The sequence below is a fragment of the Sorex fumeus genome, unplaced genomic scaffold, assembly GCF_029834395.1.
Source record: "Sorex fumeus unplaced genomic scaffold, SorFum_2.1 ptg000265l, whole genome shotgun sequence".
Taxonomy (NCBI): Eukaryota; Metazoa; Chordata; class Mammalia; order Eulipotyphla; family Soricidae; genus Sorex; species Sorex fumeus.
This window is the reverse complement of record NW_026606322.1, coordinates 20,633,761-20,649,927: the sequence shown is the minus strand read 5'-3', so window position 1 is coordinate 20,649,927 and position 16,167 is coordinate 20,633,761. Positions and strand designations below refer to the sequence as shown.

The window sequence follows — 16,167 nt, the reverse complement described above, 5'->3', positions numbered from 1 at the left end:
CAGCTTGGGTGCCAGGTCATTTGTCATGTTGACCTCTCGACCTAGGTACACATAGCTGTTGCATTCGGAGATGGTCATTCCATTGAGAGCGAATGGGGCGTCAGGAACAAGGCTGTTTCTCATAAACATTGTCTTCGTAAGATTCAGCTGTAGTCCTACCTTTCCACACTCACGGTCAAAGTCGGCCAGCATTTGTGCCACTTGGCTGATGTTTGGTGTTATTCAAACAATGTCATCAGCAAAGCGGAGGTGGTGTAGTTGCCCACCATCTATCTTCACTCCCATTCCTTCCCATTCCAGTCTTCGCATGATGTTCTCGAGGGTGGCACTGAAGAGTTTCGGTGAAATGGTATCACCCTGCCGCACCCCTCTCTTGACATCAACGATCACTTCTTTGTAGAATGGTGAGATCCTGGTAGTGAATCCGCAATACAGCTCACGGAGGATCCTGATGTATTAGGCTTGAATGCCCTGATTGGCTAGGGCTTCAATGACCACTTCTGTCACAACAGAACCAAAGACCTTCTTTAAATCAATGAACGTTAAACAGAGTGGCATCTTGAACTCCCGAGAAACCTCAATGAGCTTGGTTATTGTGTGGATATGGTCGATGGTGCTGAATCCTTTGTGGAACCCTGCTTGCTCGCATGGTTGTCCTTCATCTAGTGTTCTGCCAATCCTATTTAGGATGACTCGAGTGAACAACTTGTAGATGACAGACAATAAGCAGATCGGGCGATAGTTGCCAATGTCATGGATGTCTCCCTTCTTGAACAGTAGTAGAGTCCTGCTGGTTTTCCATTGGGACGGAACCTTGCATTCAGACAGGTAGCGAGTGAAGAGCCGAACCAGTGTATTGATGAGTACTGACAGCAGGTTCTTCAGGTGTTCAGGTCTGACCTTCTCTGGGCCGGGTGCTATTTGTTTCTTTACCAACGAAATGGCGTGTCGGATTTCGGAAGGGAGAACATTGGGAACGACATATCCGTCCTGTGGAATTTGGTATGTCGGCAAGTGGACATGGCTATCGAAGAGATTTGAGTAGAAGTCATGGATAATCTTCTCCATTGCCGTTCTGGAGAATGTGATGGATCCATCAGGACGTCGGAGGGCAGTCATCTTGGTCTTATAGTTGGCGAAGGACAGGCGGGTGTTACGAATACTTTTCCCAGCTTCTGCCGCATCTACCAGTACTTCTGCTCTTCTCTCTTTGAGGTCTTCCTTGATCGCATCTCTGCACTGCTTTGCGAGCTCGGAAGTTAGCATGCGGTTGCCTGAGGCATGCGCCAAACCAAGCTGGCGAATTAGCTCAAGAGTTTTCAAAGATAGGCGATTTTTTGTGGCTATCTCTCTCTTGGCGTTCCTCTCAAATTCATGGAGGTGCTGAACCAGTCGATCATATTCCTCATCAATGTTGTCAACAATGGCATCTTCCCATGTTGCCACAATAGTACCAAAGAGTTCCCAGTTGGTGGTCATTCTGGGAGTTCTCTCTTTGAACTTCGCAGCCCTTTCTCCCCGCTCTGTGAAGTAGAATTTTGCACGAAGGAGACGGTGGTCCAATCCCGTTCGGAATTTTGGAACAACAGCGACATCAGTCAGGCAAAACCGTCGATTTAATATGATGTGGTCTATTTCGTTGTGGAATCGTCCACCGGGAGACTCCCATGTCCATCGTTTAGATTCTGCCTTCTGGAACTGTGAGTTACCGTGAATGGTCTTGGTCGACATGATGAACTCAGACAGTCTCTCACCCTCTTCGTTCCATTCTAGGCCATGGGTCCCAATGTGAAGTTCTTCAGCTGATCTTCTCGGTCCTATCTTGGCATTAAAATCACCCACAATGATCTTGTAGAAGTTGTGGTCTTCTTTATAGAACTTCTCTAGCTCCATATAGAACTTCTCGATTTCTCTTTCATCATAATGAGATGTTGGTGCGTAGACAACGAAGATTGAAACTGCAGGCAGTGAGTTACATCTATTCAAATGTAAATGTCCGATTGGTACTTCCACTACCCAGCCTTCGCCACACTCCAGGACGCTTTCCGGACCTGCGCGGCAGCTCCGGCTGAGACCCATGCACGACTGAAGACCCACAGAACAAGATAAGCGGAACTCTCTGAGACCTTGGACTCCAGGCTCGGCGGACCCAGGGACAGAGCTTCTCTGCTTACTCCCACCACCACAGGTGACAAAGGGATTCTAAATAGGAGCCCCACCCTACCCTGCCCTGTCTGCTTCCATCAACCACCCAGGGATCAAATTGCACACAGGAGACCCACCATACCCAGATAAATATCCCACTGGCAGACTTCCACTCTCAACACTACTTCCACTACCCAGCCGTCGCCACACTCCAGGAGGCTTTCCGGACCCGCGGGGCCGCAAGCGGTCACGTGACACATCATAAGACACGAAATACCCATCTTCCGGAATCGTCGTACCATATTTGATAGGGTTCAAATATGGTAACACCTACAAGGGTGATTAGAGGTCGCCCCAAAAGCCTCTATCCCTCTCGGAAAGACTGGCAAGCTACCGAGTATTCCGCCTGCACTGAAGAGCCTGGCAAGCTATCCACTGTGTATTTGATATGCCAAAACCAGTAACTACAACTGGTCTCATTCACCTGACCCTGAAGGCTTCACCGACATGGCAGCACTGAGAAGGATGAGAAAGGAGAGGCCGACAAAATCTCAAGGCCGACGTAGGCTGCCACAATGAAGGAAGACAAAAATGATCATCTGTACTTTCAATGCACGTACGCTAGCATCAGATGCATCCATCGAGGACCTGATGGTACAAGCGAGAATGATCAAGTACGACATCATTGGTCTGACCGAGACAAGAAGACACGAATCTCACCATGCCGTTTTCGACACTGGAGAAGAATTGTTCCTCGGAACATGTGATGAAAGAGGTGTCGGAGGCGTCGGTGTCCTTGTCAACACAAACTTGGCCAAGAGTATTGATTCATTCGAATGCCTAACAACCCGAATATGAATAAGGCAATGAAACAAATATGTAACTTCCTTTTTGTTTAATTTTTAGAAAATACACTTAAAGATATTTTCCAGACCCTTGGAGTTTGATAAGGCTTTGTATCTGAGTTCTGATCAATGGATGCGGGGAGAAATGAAATGTAGCATTTTCAGATCTTCCTTAGTCCTCTCAGCAGATCTCTATACTCATTCTCATTCTTTGGTAGTACACATATGCAGAAAAATGTCAAGGAATGCAGAGATCTTCAAATCCACACAGTGGAAAGAACTGCTTCAACAAGATATTTTTTTTTCTTTTTGGGTCACACTCGGTGATGCACAGGGCTTACTCCTGGCTCTGCACTCAGGAATTACTCCTGGCGCTGCTCAGGGATGCTGGGAATCAAACCAGGGTCCGCCGCGTGCAAGGCAAACATTTTACTCGCTGTGCTATCGCTCCAGCCCCCATGCTTCAACAGGATTTTGAATTCCAGAACTGAGTTCTAATATCTTCTGAAGTGAGAGTAAAAAAATTTAGTTAGTGAAAAAAAAATTGATTAGTTTAGCACTTAGCACCTTCCGAATGATACACTGTTTTTTTGATAGTAAAATCCTGGACAGGATGAGAGATGAAAAGAAGTCTAGGAGTAAAAGTCATTTGAGACCTAAAACTCCACCTGAGCTGTTCAATATGGGATGACTCTGTTCACAAATGCCTAGTTAAAATTTGTGTATGAATTTATGTTAAAAGGAGAGAAGTGGGATTATTTTGTTAGAGAGAGTGTGTTGATAACTTACAATTATTTTTTCTCATGAGAAAGGCATTCTTGGCAGAAATATAATCATAATCTACTGCTTGGTTTAGCAATCACTAACAAACACTAGAAATGAATAAATAATATGTATATCTTAACTAAAATGTGTATGCAAACATCAAAAATAAATAAAGAAACATTTAGAAGCATTTCTTAGTGTAGTAGGAAAAGAAATAGGTAGAAAAAAGTATAGGCAGAAATTTTCAATTTTCACGTAATTTAGCATTATTAAAATGTGTTTATATCTACAAATGTATACAGGTTTATGCGTGCAATTTTGGATTAAATTATTAAATTAATTTTATGCAAATAAAATTTAATTTGAAATGGCACAATAAAATATAGACTTGTCAACATGTTTGTTGAAGTAAATCAGCCAATTTTGTATTCACAATCTTGTCTAATTTATATCGTCAATATTCTGTCAAATGTTCATATCTGAGTGATACTTTTCATTGTTCTGTAAATATATTTTGTTTCCTTACCCATTTATTCGCATCAATAAATTGTCTCAGAAGGCACTCTTTAGCTCTACTCTGTTAAATCACATTTGTTTTCAAAGTGCAGTTACATTCCCAGCTCCCTCTCAAATACCTCAAGTTGATATATTTACTACTATTTTCTTCAAATAGTTTGGCACTGGCCCATACCACACTCAGAAATAATGTCATCATGAAACCCTTTATCCTCCTAAGGAATTTAAGTTTCATAAAAAAGATCTTAAAGCATGTAATAAATTTGACTCAAATTACCTGAAATTAAGTAGTATACCTGTATGTTGCTGAACATTCAGAAGTTCATTTTTAGGCACAAACTTTATTAAAAATATGAGAAATTAAATTTGAACTTAAATGAACTAGAACCAGAGAATATGCAGGATACATATGAATGAATATGGTAATTTGAATCTGAAAAGCTTCCTCTAACTGCTAAGCTAGGATGCATATTTGTGTTGGTAATTCTATTTTATTACTCTATCACTATAAGCTTATGATTCTTTTTTATTTTATTACTATATTCATGGACATTATAAACTGAGGACAATGAAAAAAATGATTCACTACCATTTTTTAAAATGAGGTGACATTGCAGAAACAAAATATTTTTGACTTTGCCAACAGTTCCCCTATTAACAAACAAGTACATACAATGTATCACTACATTGAATTTCTATTTTGGCATTGTTTTTCAGTGTGTGACTGACCTAAAAATACTCGATGATAGAATCTTTATAACCATAATTAAACAATGTTGTGTTTTATTTTTTTTCAAGGAAATGTCTAGTCTTTAGCTAATCTAATTTCAAATATAGTAATTATCTAAAACTAGTTTATGTAAATTGCACTTAACCCATCACCAATTGGGAGGAAAATGAGCTGTCAAAACTGATGTTAGATTTAAAATAAGATTTATTTATTTATTTATTGGATACAGATATTGAGGCTTCAAATACTGTACATATGTTCTCTTAGCTAACGCTTCATTTTTCCTATGAAAGACAACTGCATTTGGAGCTTGCTAATAAGGAAAAAAATCTGAGTGTAGACAAAAAGTGGCATGTGGGCTGAATCTAACAGCATGAGCTCTACATAAAGGAACAATTACAAAATTTAAAAGATATCTCTCCTCTTCCTAAGTAATGAAATCTCTTTCCAGATATTTTCAGTAGTAGCATATTTGATGCTATTCTTACAAGGTGATCCTCAAGTATCTTATTGTTACAATCAAGCCACTGAGGAAGAACAAAACATGATTTAACATGACAGTCCTGTCACTTTCTCAATTGATCACTTGCATCCTGTTAATCATCAGTTTGCTCGAGTGGGCACCAGTAACGTCCCCATTCATCCCTGTCCCGTGGTAGTGTAGCCAAATGGCGTCTGCTCGTTCTAGAAATACTAAGAGCCTCAAAACGATTGTTCAGGGTCTTGACGAAGAAACCTGACCATCTCATAGGTGGGCGGCCATGCGGTCTTTTGACTTTCTGTGGAATCCAGTTGGTAACAGCGTTAGTCCAGCAGTCCTCTTCAAATCCCATAATGTGTCCAGCCCATCTGATTTTCGAACCTTGGCAAACGAGACAGAGTCTCTGATTCTTGACCATCTTCGAAGGTTGTAACTCCAGATTCTTTCTCTCATTTGAGTGAAGCGTGATACTCTAAGCATAGCTCGTTCAATACCTCTTTGGGAGACCCGAATAGTGTTTTGCTGAGGCTTATGTTAATACAGAAAGAACAGTGAAATTGAAGAGATGTGCCCAGAGCCAGAGGTTCTTCAACCTCTTAGCTATTTCTTTGACTCTCTTGAAGGAGTTCCAAGCAGCTCTCTTCCTCCTGCCCAACTCAGGTGCCAGGTCATTCATCATGTTGACTTCTCGACCTAGGTACACAGAACTATTACATTCAAAGATGGTCGTTCCATTGAGAGCGAATGGAACGTCAGGAATAAGACTATTTCTCATAAACATTGTCTTCGGGAGATTCAGCTGTAGTCCGAACTTTCCACACTCATGGTTGAAGTTGGCCAGCTCTTGTGCAGCTTGGTTAATGTTTGTTGTTATTAGAACTTGTCATCAGCAAAGCGGAGGTGTTGTAATTGCTGACTGTCTCTCTTCACTCCCATTCCTTCCCATTCCGGTTGACGCATGACGTTCTCGAGGGTGGCACTGAATAGTTTCAATGAAATGGTATCACCCTAACAGACCACTCTCTTGACATGAATGATCACTTCTTTGTATAATGGTGAGATTCTGATAGTGAATCCATAATACAGCTAATGGAGGATGCTGATGTATTGAGTTTGAATGCCCTGATTGGCTAGGTCTTCAATGACTGCTTCCATCTAAACAGAATCAAAGGCCTTTAAATCAATGAACGATATACAGAGCAGTATCTTGTACTCCAGAGAAACCTCAATGAGCTTGGTTATCATGTGGATATGGTCGATGGTGCTGAATCCTTTGCAGAACCCGGCTTGCTCGCATGGTTGTCCTTTATCTAGTGTTCTGCCAATCCTATTTAGGATGACTCGAGTGAAAAACTTGTAGATGACAGACAATAGGCAGATCGCGTGATAGCTGCCAATGTCATGGATGTCTCCCTTCTTGAACAGTAGCACGGTCCTGCTGGTTTTCCATTGGGACGGAACCTTGCATTCAGACAGGTAGCGAGTGAAGAGCCGAGCCAGTGTATTGATGAGTACTGACGGCAGGTTCTTCAGGTGTTCAGGTCTGACCTTGTCTGGGTCAGGTGCTGTTTGTTTCTTTACCAGAAAAATGGGGTGTTGGATTTCAAAAGAGAAATCTGCACTGTCTGCTTCCACCAACTGCCAGCAACCCAAGGATTACACACAGAAGACCCACCTACCAATACCAGATAAATACCTCACCGGCAGACCTCCACTACCTCCACTAGCCAGCCACCGCCACGCTCCAGGATATTTTCCAGACCACGTGGCCGCTTCACGGCCAGGCAACACATCATAAAACACATAATATCCATCTTCCAGTATTGCTGAACCATAGTTGATAGGGTTCAAATATGGTTTTAACCATGGGAACACCTGCAAGGGCAATTAGATGCCACCTTAAAAGCCTCTATTGCTCTCGGAGAGCCTGACAACTGAGAATATCCCGCCCGCACGGCAGAGCCTGGAAAACTTTCCCTTGCGTATTCAATCTGCCAAAACCAGTAACTACAATGGGTCTCATTCCCCTGACCCTGACAGTCCTGTCACTCACAAAAAATCAGCAGGAAAAGAACGAAGTACTTTTATTTAATGATCATAAGCTAAAATATTTTTAAGGAAGTGTTTTATGATCCTACCCTGACATTGAACTCAGCCTGGTATGTCAGTTGTAAAGTATTAAGAATCCCATTTTACAGAATGAAGGGTGTCTTTCATCCCTGGAGTTCACCAACCAGTAACATGGTAGGTTTCACAGGAAGAGAAGTGCTCATTTAGTTGAGGAACCAGTGTGCTGAATTTCGGTACTGGGATAGAGATTGACCTGTGCATCTTCATTTCCATTTGCTTCTAGGACATTCAATTAATATGCCTCACAGTAGCAAGCTCTAGGCCAAAACAGCTACTCATTACAGGTAGTAAAATTGGACCTCAGTTCTCCATAGTGCTTTAAATTGCTTATTTTGATTTTCTGTCCAATTCTCATACTTTGATCTTCTTCACTGCTCAACCTATACCCAAAATCTTATTTTCCTCAAGTAAAATTTATGTTTTTAATTTCCCAAGCTAAACATGAGAACTGCTTAAACAAACATGGAGATGATATTAATTTTCAAATATTTTCAGAATATAAAATAGTGTGTATTAATCATCTTTCAACACATGTTAGTTAGAAAGTGAAAAAATATTAGCTTCTATACTGAAAAAAAAAGATTCTTTATAACATATCAACTACTAATAGTTTGCTAAATCCCAGATTTGGGATATATTATATTTTTAAAAAGGGGGTTATAACTGATGATGTTCTGGAAATACCCCCAGTGGTGCTCAAGGACTACTTGGAGGATCAATTGTGTTGCCAGAGATCAAACATAGGGCTTTCACATCCAACCATATATCCCTGACCTTAGAGGTATCTTCCACGCATGAATACATGCATTATCTCTATTGCCTCTAGTGGTGGTAAAGTTGCACATAAATATTATTACATAGAATCCAGAGATTGACAAAAAAAGTTCAGTGGAATTTAATAGGCCTACATCTCAGAGAAAGAGAAGCAATGAACTTGACACAATAAGAAGATTCTGTATCTACTGTTCTTATCACAAATCTTACCCCTCTTAGAGCAGATTGTAAGGAAGAGCACAAAGAATATCTAGACATAAGATTTTCTAAATACAAATACTTTAATAGCATAAAGGAAGGGATTCCGATAAGCAAGAGTCAATCATTATCCTATTTAAGCACTCGCATATGATAAAGCCTTTATGGTTGTTATCAAATATGGAAAAATATGTTGCTCTGATACAATAAATTATTAATAAACACAAATAAGCCCTCCTCAATGTGAAGTTTTTAAAGAGAAATTCTGATAGCTTCTATAAATGATCTAGTAATTCATAAGGACCTATGTATATGCAAATATTGTTCCATGAGTATAGTAACTTACTCAGAGTTCATGTCAGTGTTATATTGTCTTCTTGAAGATAGTTTATAGTCTGTAGAGTCCTAGATTAAAGAATAGAATAGTTTTTAGAACTATAAAACTATAAAACATAATTTAATCCACAGTGTTAATCAAAATCGTCTTTTCAGGTATAATTATTTTTTTAAAATGACAGTACCTTGGATTGTCATAGTAGTTCTTAAAGCCCAGGGCAAGAATCTTTGGTCTATAGGGAACACATGGGGAAGTAGTCAAAGATATGGAAGCTAACCATAGTCTGTTACCATAATTTCAAGAAAACAGACAAATTCTAGGCTACACTGTGAAGAGAAAAATAAATAAACATAGGAATTAATGAGATTGTGTGTGTGAGTGTGTGTGTGTGTGCATGTGTGTGTGTGTGTGTGTGTGTGTGTGTGTGTGTGTGGTGTAAGCATTGCTTTGGATAAGCATCTGGGCCCTGGGATAAGTTGTTATATGGAGGGCATGTGACTGAAGTGATAATGTTTTTCTAATTTTGTCCTCAATTGTCTTCAATTATTTATGAAGTAAAAGAGAAGGGTTCTATGAATAGCATTATATCTTGAATATGGTCTTCTCTCTTGAATATACTTTATTGCAATTGGAAATCTAAGAACTCTTGAAATCATAGATTCATACCGTTTATCTTTGTATTATTTTCTGCAATGATAATGAATCATTAATAAAAAATATTTTCAAAACTTCAGAAAATTTTAGTAACTAGGCTAAAATTATATTTTCTATTTACCAATTAACATATTTTTGAAATCTGGGCCACAACTAGCTATGTTCAGGGCTTATTCTGTCCTGTGCACAGAGACCATTTCTGGTGGATTGAGGTTACAGGTGCAGGGAATCAAACCTAGGTGGGCTGTGTGCAAGATACTTGCCCTACCTGCTGTACTATTCTTTATATTTTCAAGACTACCAATATATGGTAGGAATTCTACTACTCTACTCCTCATTTTGATATGTGCACACTTTCCTAATAAAGTGTAAATGGGGATTATATTCCAGTTATGCAGAGATAGATGTCGGTGGTCTGAATTTGTCAATTAGCATGACATCATAAATTTTAAAATACCAGATTCAAATAATAAACTATACAATAGGGACTTTTACATTATGCTGTTAGTGCCCCAAGTACCTTTCCTGCATATTACTTTTTCATTTGGTAAGAAAGGTGATGGAAGATAGTTAACATTAAAATGATCACAAAAGTGCTTTACCAAGAAATAGATGATCTGTGTTTTAACACTAAAATTAAGTAGAAATGCATATAGTACGTTTAGACTCTATGGAAAATTATTTTCATTTAGAAATGTGTATCCAAGATCTAAATTAAAAATGAAATATAAAAGTTTCAAACACAGACATTACTCTTTTCAGATAGCTAATTCAAAGTAAGACAATAACATCTACTGTCTCTCCCACAAGCCAGAATATCAGAGGAACTATTGTACATTCCTCAGTTTAATGAAGGGGCAATGGAGAGCAAAAGTTGAATGTTATGTGATAAAAGGACATTTTATGCAAGATTTTGGAGGAAGGCTTTGTCCTCATGACACAGAAATTGATTGCCTTCAAAATCAGACAATGTCTCTTTTTCTTATTAGATCCTTGTCAATGAATTGAACCCATTGGACAGCATATGTGTTTTGAACATTAAATCATATATACTAGTGTTTTTTCATGACTTACAAAAGGGCAACAGTCACATAATAGATCTGGGTTTGTTAAGGATAACATAAATAACAAAGAAATAATACTCAAATTTGAAAACTACAGAGAAAAAAACAAAAAATTCTTCTCTTTTTTATGGTGAACTGAAGAGTTTTATAAAATGTGGTAAGTAAATAGTACATATTTTTAGCCAGTTTAGTGCCCAAAACATTTTATTCAAATGAATCATGAAATTTATAAATATATTTTTTAATAATGGGTCAGAAAAATAAAGTTCTGTATAATGGAAATTTTATGAATAAAAACAGAAATAAAAATTATGATATTTTCCAAGTGATATTTGCATGGTTAGATATTTTTTTAGGAAAATGTTTAATACAAATGAAGAGGCAGATGAAGAAAGATAAGTGAATATATTCATAGATCTATCAAATAACTAATACAGATATATTAAAATTAAAATAATAAACAATATTCCTACATTCTAAAAATATCATTCAAGAAATTCAAATCTTATATTTGAATAGATCAATTTTGTTTGGAAGCAAAATAGTTCCCTTGAAAATACAAATATTTGAAATTAGTCAATAAAACTATATTTAAAGGAGTGTACACCTATTTAATTTAAAGAATTATCTTAAAGTATTTAATAAATATCTCAAATATTATTTTTCTAATTAAATTATAGTACAACACCTTCTGAAATTTCTGTGGCTTCAGCATAAGAAAGTCTTGAATTACTTTAAAATGTATGGATTTCCTTAATTTGTATAACGACGATACCTCCTAAAATCTTGTGTTCATTATTGGGATTCAATTCAACACATCTACATTTTCCATGAGAAATATTTATTCTAAAGAAATACTAATGACAAGATATAGTTAAATAGACACTCTCTAAGATGTGATGTGTTTTTGATAGCATAAGATAGAATTGAAAAAGAAATGCCTGGTCCAGAGAAATAGTACAGGAGGTAAGGTGATTGATTGCTTTGTACAGGGCAGACTGGAGTTTGATGCCAGGCATCCTATATGGTCCCCCAGCTTTGTTGGGAGTGATTCCTGAGCACAGAGACAAGAGTAAGCCCTTATCACTGAGCAGTGTGGTGGTGTGGTTAAAAAAAAAAAAAAGGAAAACTAGTGAAGGGAAAGGGAAGGGAAGGGGTCAGAGCAGGGCAGGATAGGGGAAGGCTAAACATGGCAAGGCAAAACAAAAAAGAGTGCCTTGATTGAAAAGTATAGTTGACCTAATGCAGTGAGCAGATGTATCTGAAGTCATTCATGTTTGTGCTAACCCTTTCCCCAATCTCACTTACAAAGACCCTACACTCCTTGAGAAATATAGAAGTCCAGAGATTAACAGAAGAGATATTATAGAGTTCCAACCAGTGGCAAGAATATCTGAAGGCGTTTGAGGTCACAGGGAAGTTAGTGCTACCATCTGTGGTATTTTAGTGAGCCTAAAACAGCAGCAATTGCTGTAGTGGTTAATAACAGCGAGTGCAGGCCTCAGACACAGATGTGGATGTATTCGAAAGAAACAGTATATGAGAGGGGTGTGGAGATAGAGACTTGCAGAGAGATGACTATCAGCAAAGAATAAGATAAGAACACTTGATGATTAGGATTTTAAATGCAGCAACAATTGTGGATTGACCTGGAATATACAAGATAGTGAGGCGAATGGATATTCATCTTTTAAATATTCTCAATGTCTTTAATTTTGTTTACCATTACTTTATGTAGAAAAAATTCATTCTATTTCTTCAAATTACATTGAAATAAAATAAACAAAAACTTAAATTATGCATTATAAAACCCATATAAGTATGTATATAAATATATATTTTATAAATTATATATCGTAATTACAAGAACAATAGAAAATTCAAAGATGGAAAATAAATACTAGTTAGGCTAAATTTATTTTTAAAATATTTTGTCATTTCTTTCCTTCCTTCCTTCCTTCCTTCCTTCCTCCCTTCCTTCCTTCCTTTCTTCCTTCTTTACTTTTTTCTTTCCTTCTTTCTCTATTTCATGGCAGGATATAAAGTGAAAGTGAACACCAATATTAGATAAAATTAACATTATACTTCAGTGATGTAGATTTATGGTTTATTGTTCTGACACCACACACTATTTTTTATTAAATGCCACACAGACACATATTGAAAGTATATATTAATTAATTTTATAAAGGAAGGCATATGCTGAGTTTTAAAAATAAGAGTCTATACAACTAATTAGCTGATATAATTATTCAATGTAGTGTTGAAAAGTAAATATCATATAGTGGTAACAGAATATGCTTTGAGCAAACGTGCAGATTGGTCAGCAGAGGACATTCATGAACTATGGGCAAAGGCAGGAAGAATTTTTGAAATGTGGGACTTTGAAGACTCAGTTACAAATGTGGAGTCTTAATTTATTCAAAAAGTAGCAATGAGCTAATCCTTACTACTCTCGTGTCACATATATAAAATTATGAGTTATATTATTCCTATACTACATGATATATAAAGATCACTAAATACACTCATATACACAAAAATAGTGGAAATCTTTTAAGCAATTCAAAGTGTATCTTTTTTCCTATTATTAGTATTATGAATGACCATGAATTCCTTTTTGAAATCCTTATTCAGGGGTTATGATGCTGCCAACAGGTCAACCTGTAACTGCAAGGCAAGTGCATCAGCAGCCTGATGGTGCCTTCAGGCTTCCTCACACTTCAAAATTGCCACTGTGCCTTTGGCTGGACCCCAACAACTTGGGACCAAGTTTACCAAGAAATTAAATGGCCAAAATTTAGGTATGTGGGAGCCATGCCCATAAATCACCTCTGGCTCAGCTATATAAGCTCATTTATTCATCTTATTTCAGAGGTCCACAGATAAATCTTGTAAGAGATCAAAGGCCACAGTTAATCTTGGACCAGTGCATGGCTGGACAGGCTGGGGTAAATCAGAGGGGGCAGATTGGTCTGTGCCTGCCCAAGCAGAGCCCCCACCAGCTGCTTGCTTCCACAGTCTAAAATTGCCACAAAACCCCGGGCCTGACTCTACTGTCTCAGGATGGACTTGACCAAGATATAATCTGCTGAAAATTCGAGTATGCGGGTTTTGTGATTGAAATCTCCAAGCTTTCACGGAGTTGGGATGGGCTACCTTCCCCCACTTCCCAATACACATGGAAGCACTGGCAGTAGCTCCCACTAACCAACTCCAGTGCCACCTTGTTAACTCTATTACTGGCCTTGCTTTCAGAGACCCATAAATAAGTCTCAAAAGATATCAAAAGTCAGAGACACAGTAGCGAATCCCAGAAGACACCAGAGAGCTGGAGATTTCTCCAGACCCCAGACAAAGCCAATTTCACTGGAGCACCCCAGATGGCGAAGGTGCACTCTCCCTGCCTACTCCAGATGGAATCCTAGCGACCAAGAGCTTCCACAAGCAAGGTCCAGGTATGCAGGTACCAGGATTAAATCTCCATGCTACATGGCAGCAGAGGTGCCATGCTGGCGCTCCTCACCTCCCTGCCCACTCGTTGGCCTGGCTGTCACACCCATAATGTGCCTCCAGATCCCATCTTAGCACACCAACAACCCTGGTCCAGAGACACCCAAATGAATCCCAAAATGGATCAGAGCCCTAAAGAAATGTCTCTGGAACCCAACCATTTACAATTCAGGTTTCCAGAAGCACGTGGCTGTGGCACCTAAGATCTTCAAAATGAGCACTGTCACTGTCACTGTTATGCCATTAATCATCGATTTCTCAAGCGGGCACCAGTAGCATCTCCATTTGTCCCAACCCTGAGATTTTTACATCGTAACCTTTATGCTTTCTCTCCACGAATGTGGCACACCAGCTGGATGTCCTTGTCCTTGAGCATGATGGTGACGCTCTTGGTGGGGAATGTGCAGAGGTTGGTTTAAGAGCCCCACCAGGTAGACATCACATGCTTCTTGCAGCACCATGACGGCTGAGCACTGGGAGCGCAAGTTGGTCTTGAAGTCCTACGCGATCTCGCACACCAGCCACTATAACGGCAGCTGGTAGATCTCACAAAGCACCATGGTGTCGAGCTGGTAGCAGTGTGGCTTCTTTGTGCTGCCAATGGCTTGTGTGCTCTTACAGGCCGCATTAGTGGCCAGCTGCTTTTTGGGGCACCTTCCCACCCGTTGACTTGCGCACCATTTACTTAGTATGAGCCCTCTCATTCTTCCCAACTCAACTGGAGGCTTCTTCAGGGTAAGGGAAATGAGACCTGTTTTAGCTACTGTTGTGGACATATTTGGTACCTCACGGGTGGCTTGCCAGGCTCTGCTGTGTGGGCTGGATATCCTTGGTAGTTTGTTGGGCTCCCAAAGGGGGGTGGGGAGGGGGGAGATCGAGGCTTTTGGTGCGATCTCTAGTTGTTCCTGCGGGTGTTCCCAGTCTACCAAATGTAAGCTCCCGGTGACCAGCCTGAGGTAACAATTTGTACAATGACAACATGCACCTGCCTGCATCTCCCTGGGTAATTCCTCCGGCATCTGTGGCCTCAGGTTGATCTCCATTCAAAATGAGCAATGGAGAATAAATGATGCCTCTGCCCCTGGCAGGCAGACTTGAATGGTGGTGGGAAAATTCGAGCAAAATATAATGCCCAAAAGTAGAGAGAAAATATTGGGGAAATTGCCTGCCATAGAGGCAGAGTGAGGACTGGGATGGGGATAGGAAATGGGATATTCTGGGGACATGGTGGTGGAAAGCATGCATTGGTGGAGGGATGGGTGTTAGATCATTGTACAGCTAAATCTCGAACACGAAAGCTTTGTAACTGTATCTCATGGTTATTCAATTAAAAAAAAAGTAATGTATAGTTCATGCCCAATTCAACCAGATTATTCAATGGCTGAATAAATAGCAGTACTCCTACATTAAAAAAAACTAATAAAAATAAAATCCTTATTCATTCCTTCTGAGTTCTACAGATGATTTGAAAGAAAAGTCACCTGTATTCAGCACTCGGAGGCAAAACTAAAATTTCAAGTATTTATGTAAAAGTTTTGCAAGTTTCCAATTCCATTCAACTTCTTGACACAATCAAGTTCCTCTCAGTAAACTGAGATATCTGTTCTTTATGGGTTTTGTGCCGGCGACTTTTCTCTGGTCCCCAAGTCACTCATATTTTCCTTATGTGTGATCTCAACCAATTTTTCTATCATTTAAAGTATCCTCTGTAACAACCAAATAATTGAGGTCATGGAGTTACTGAGAATGCACTAATCTAACTTCAATTATCAGTATAGATCAACACTAATTAGATGACATCATATTCTCAGATTTTAGGGTTCTAGCCAAATAACTATGGTGGGATATTTCATTTTTCTTCCTACCAAGCTATAAAACTGTATTCCAGTACTTACAAAATGCAATTATTATGCAATGCCAGCTTAGTTTTTGCTCTTAAAAACAAGCACAAACAACAACATTTAATCATATTGGCAGAATACAAGAGCTATCTGTGTAGCTCTTGTTTATTCCTG

General features: G+C 39.1%; 1 pseudogene; it reads right to left on the bottom strand.

Annotated features, from left to right (window-relative positions):
* LOC130018452 (tubulin alpha-1C chain-like) overlaps window positions 1–14,613 on the bottom strand; it is a 134,150-nt pseudogene extending 119,537 nt beyond the window's left edge.
* Between the last annotated feature and the right edge of the window lie 1,554 nt (window positions 14,614–16,167).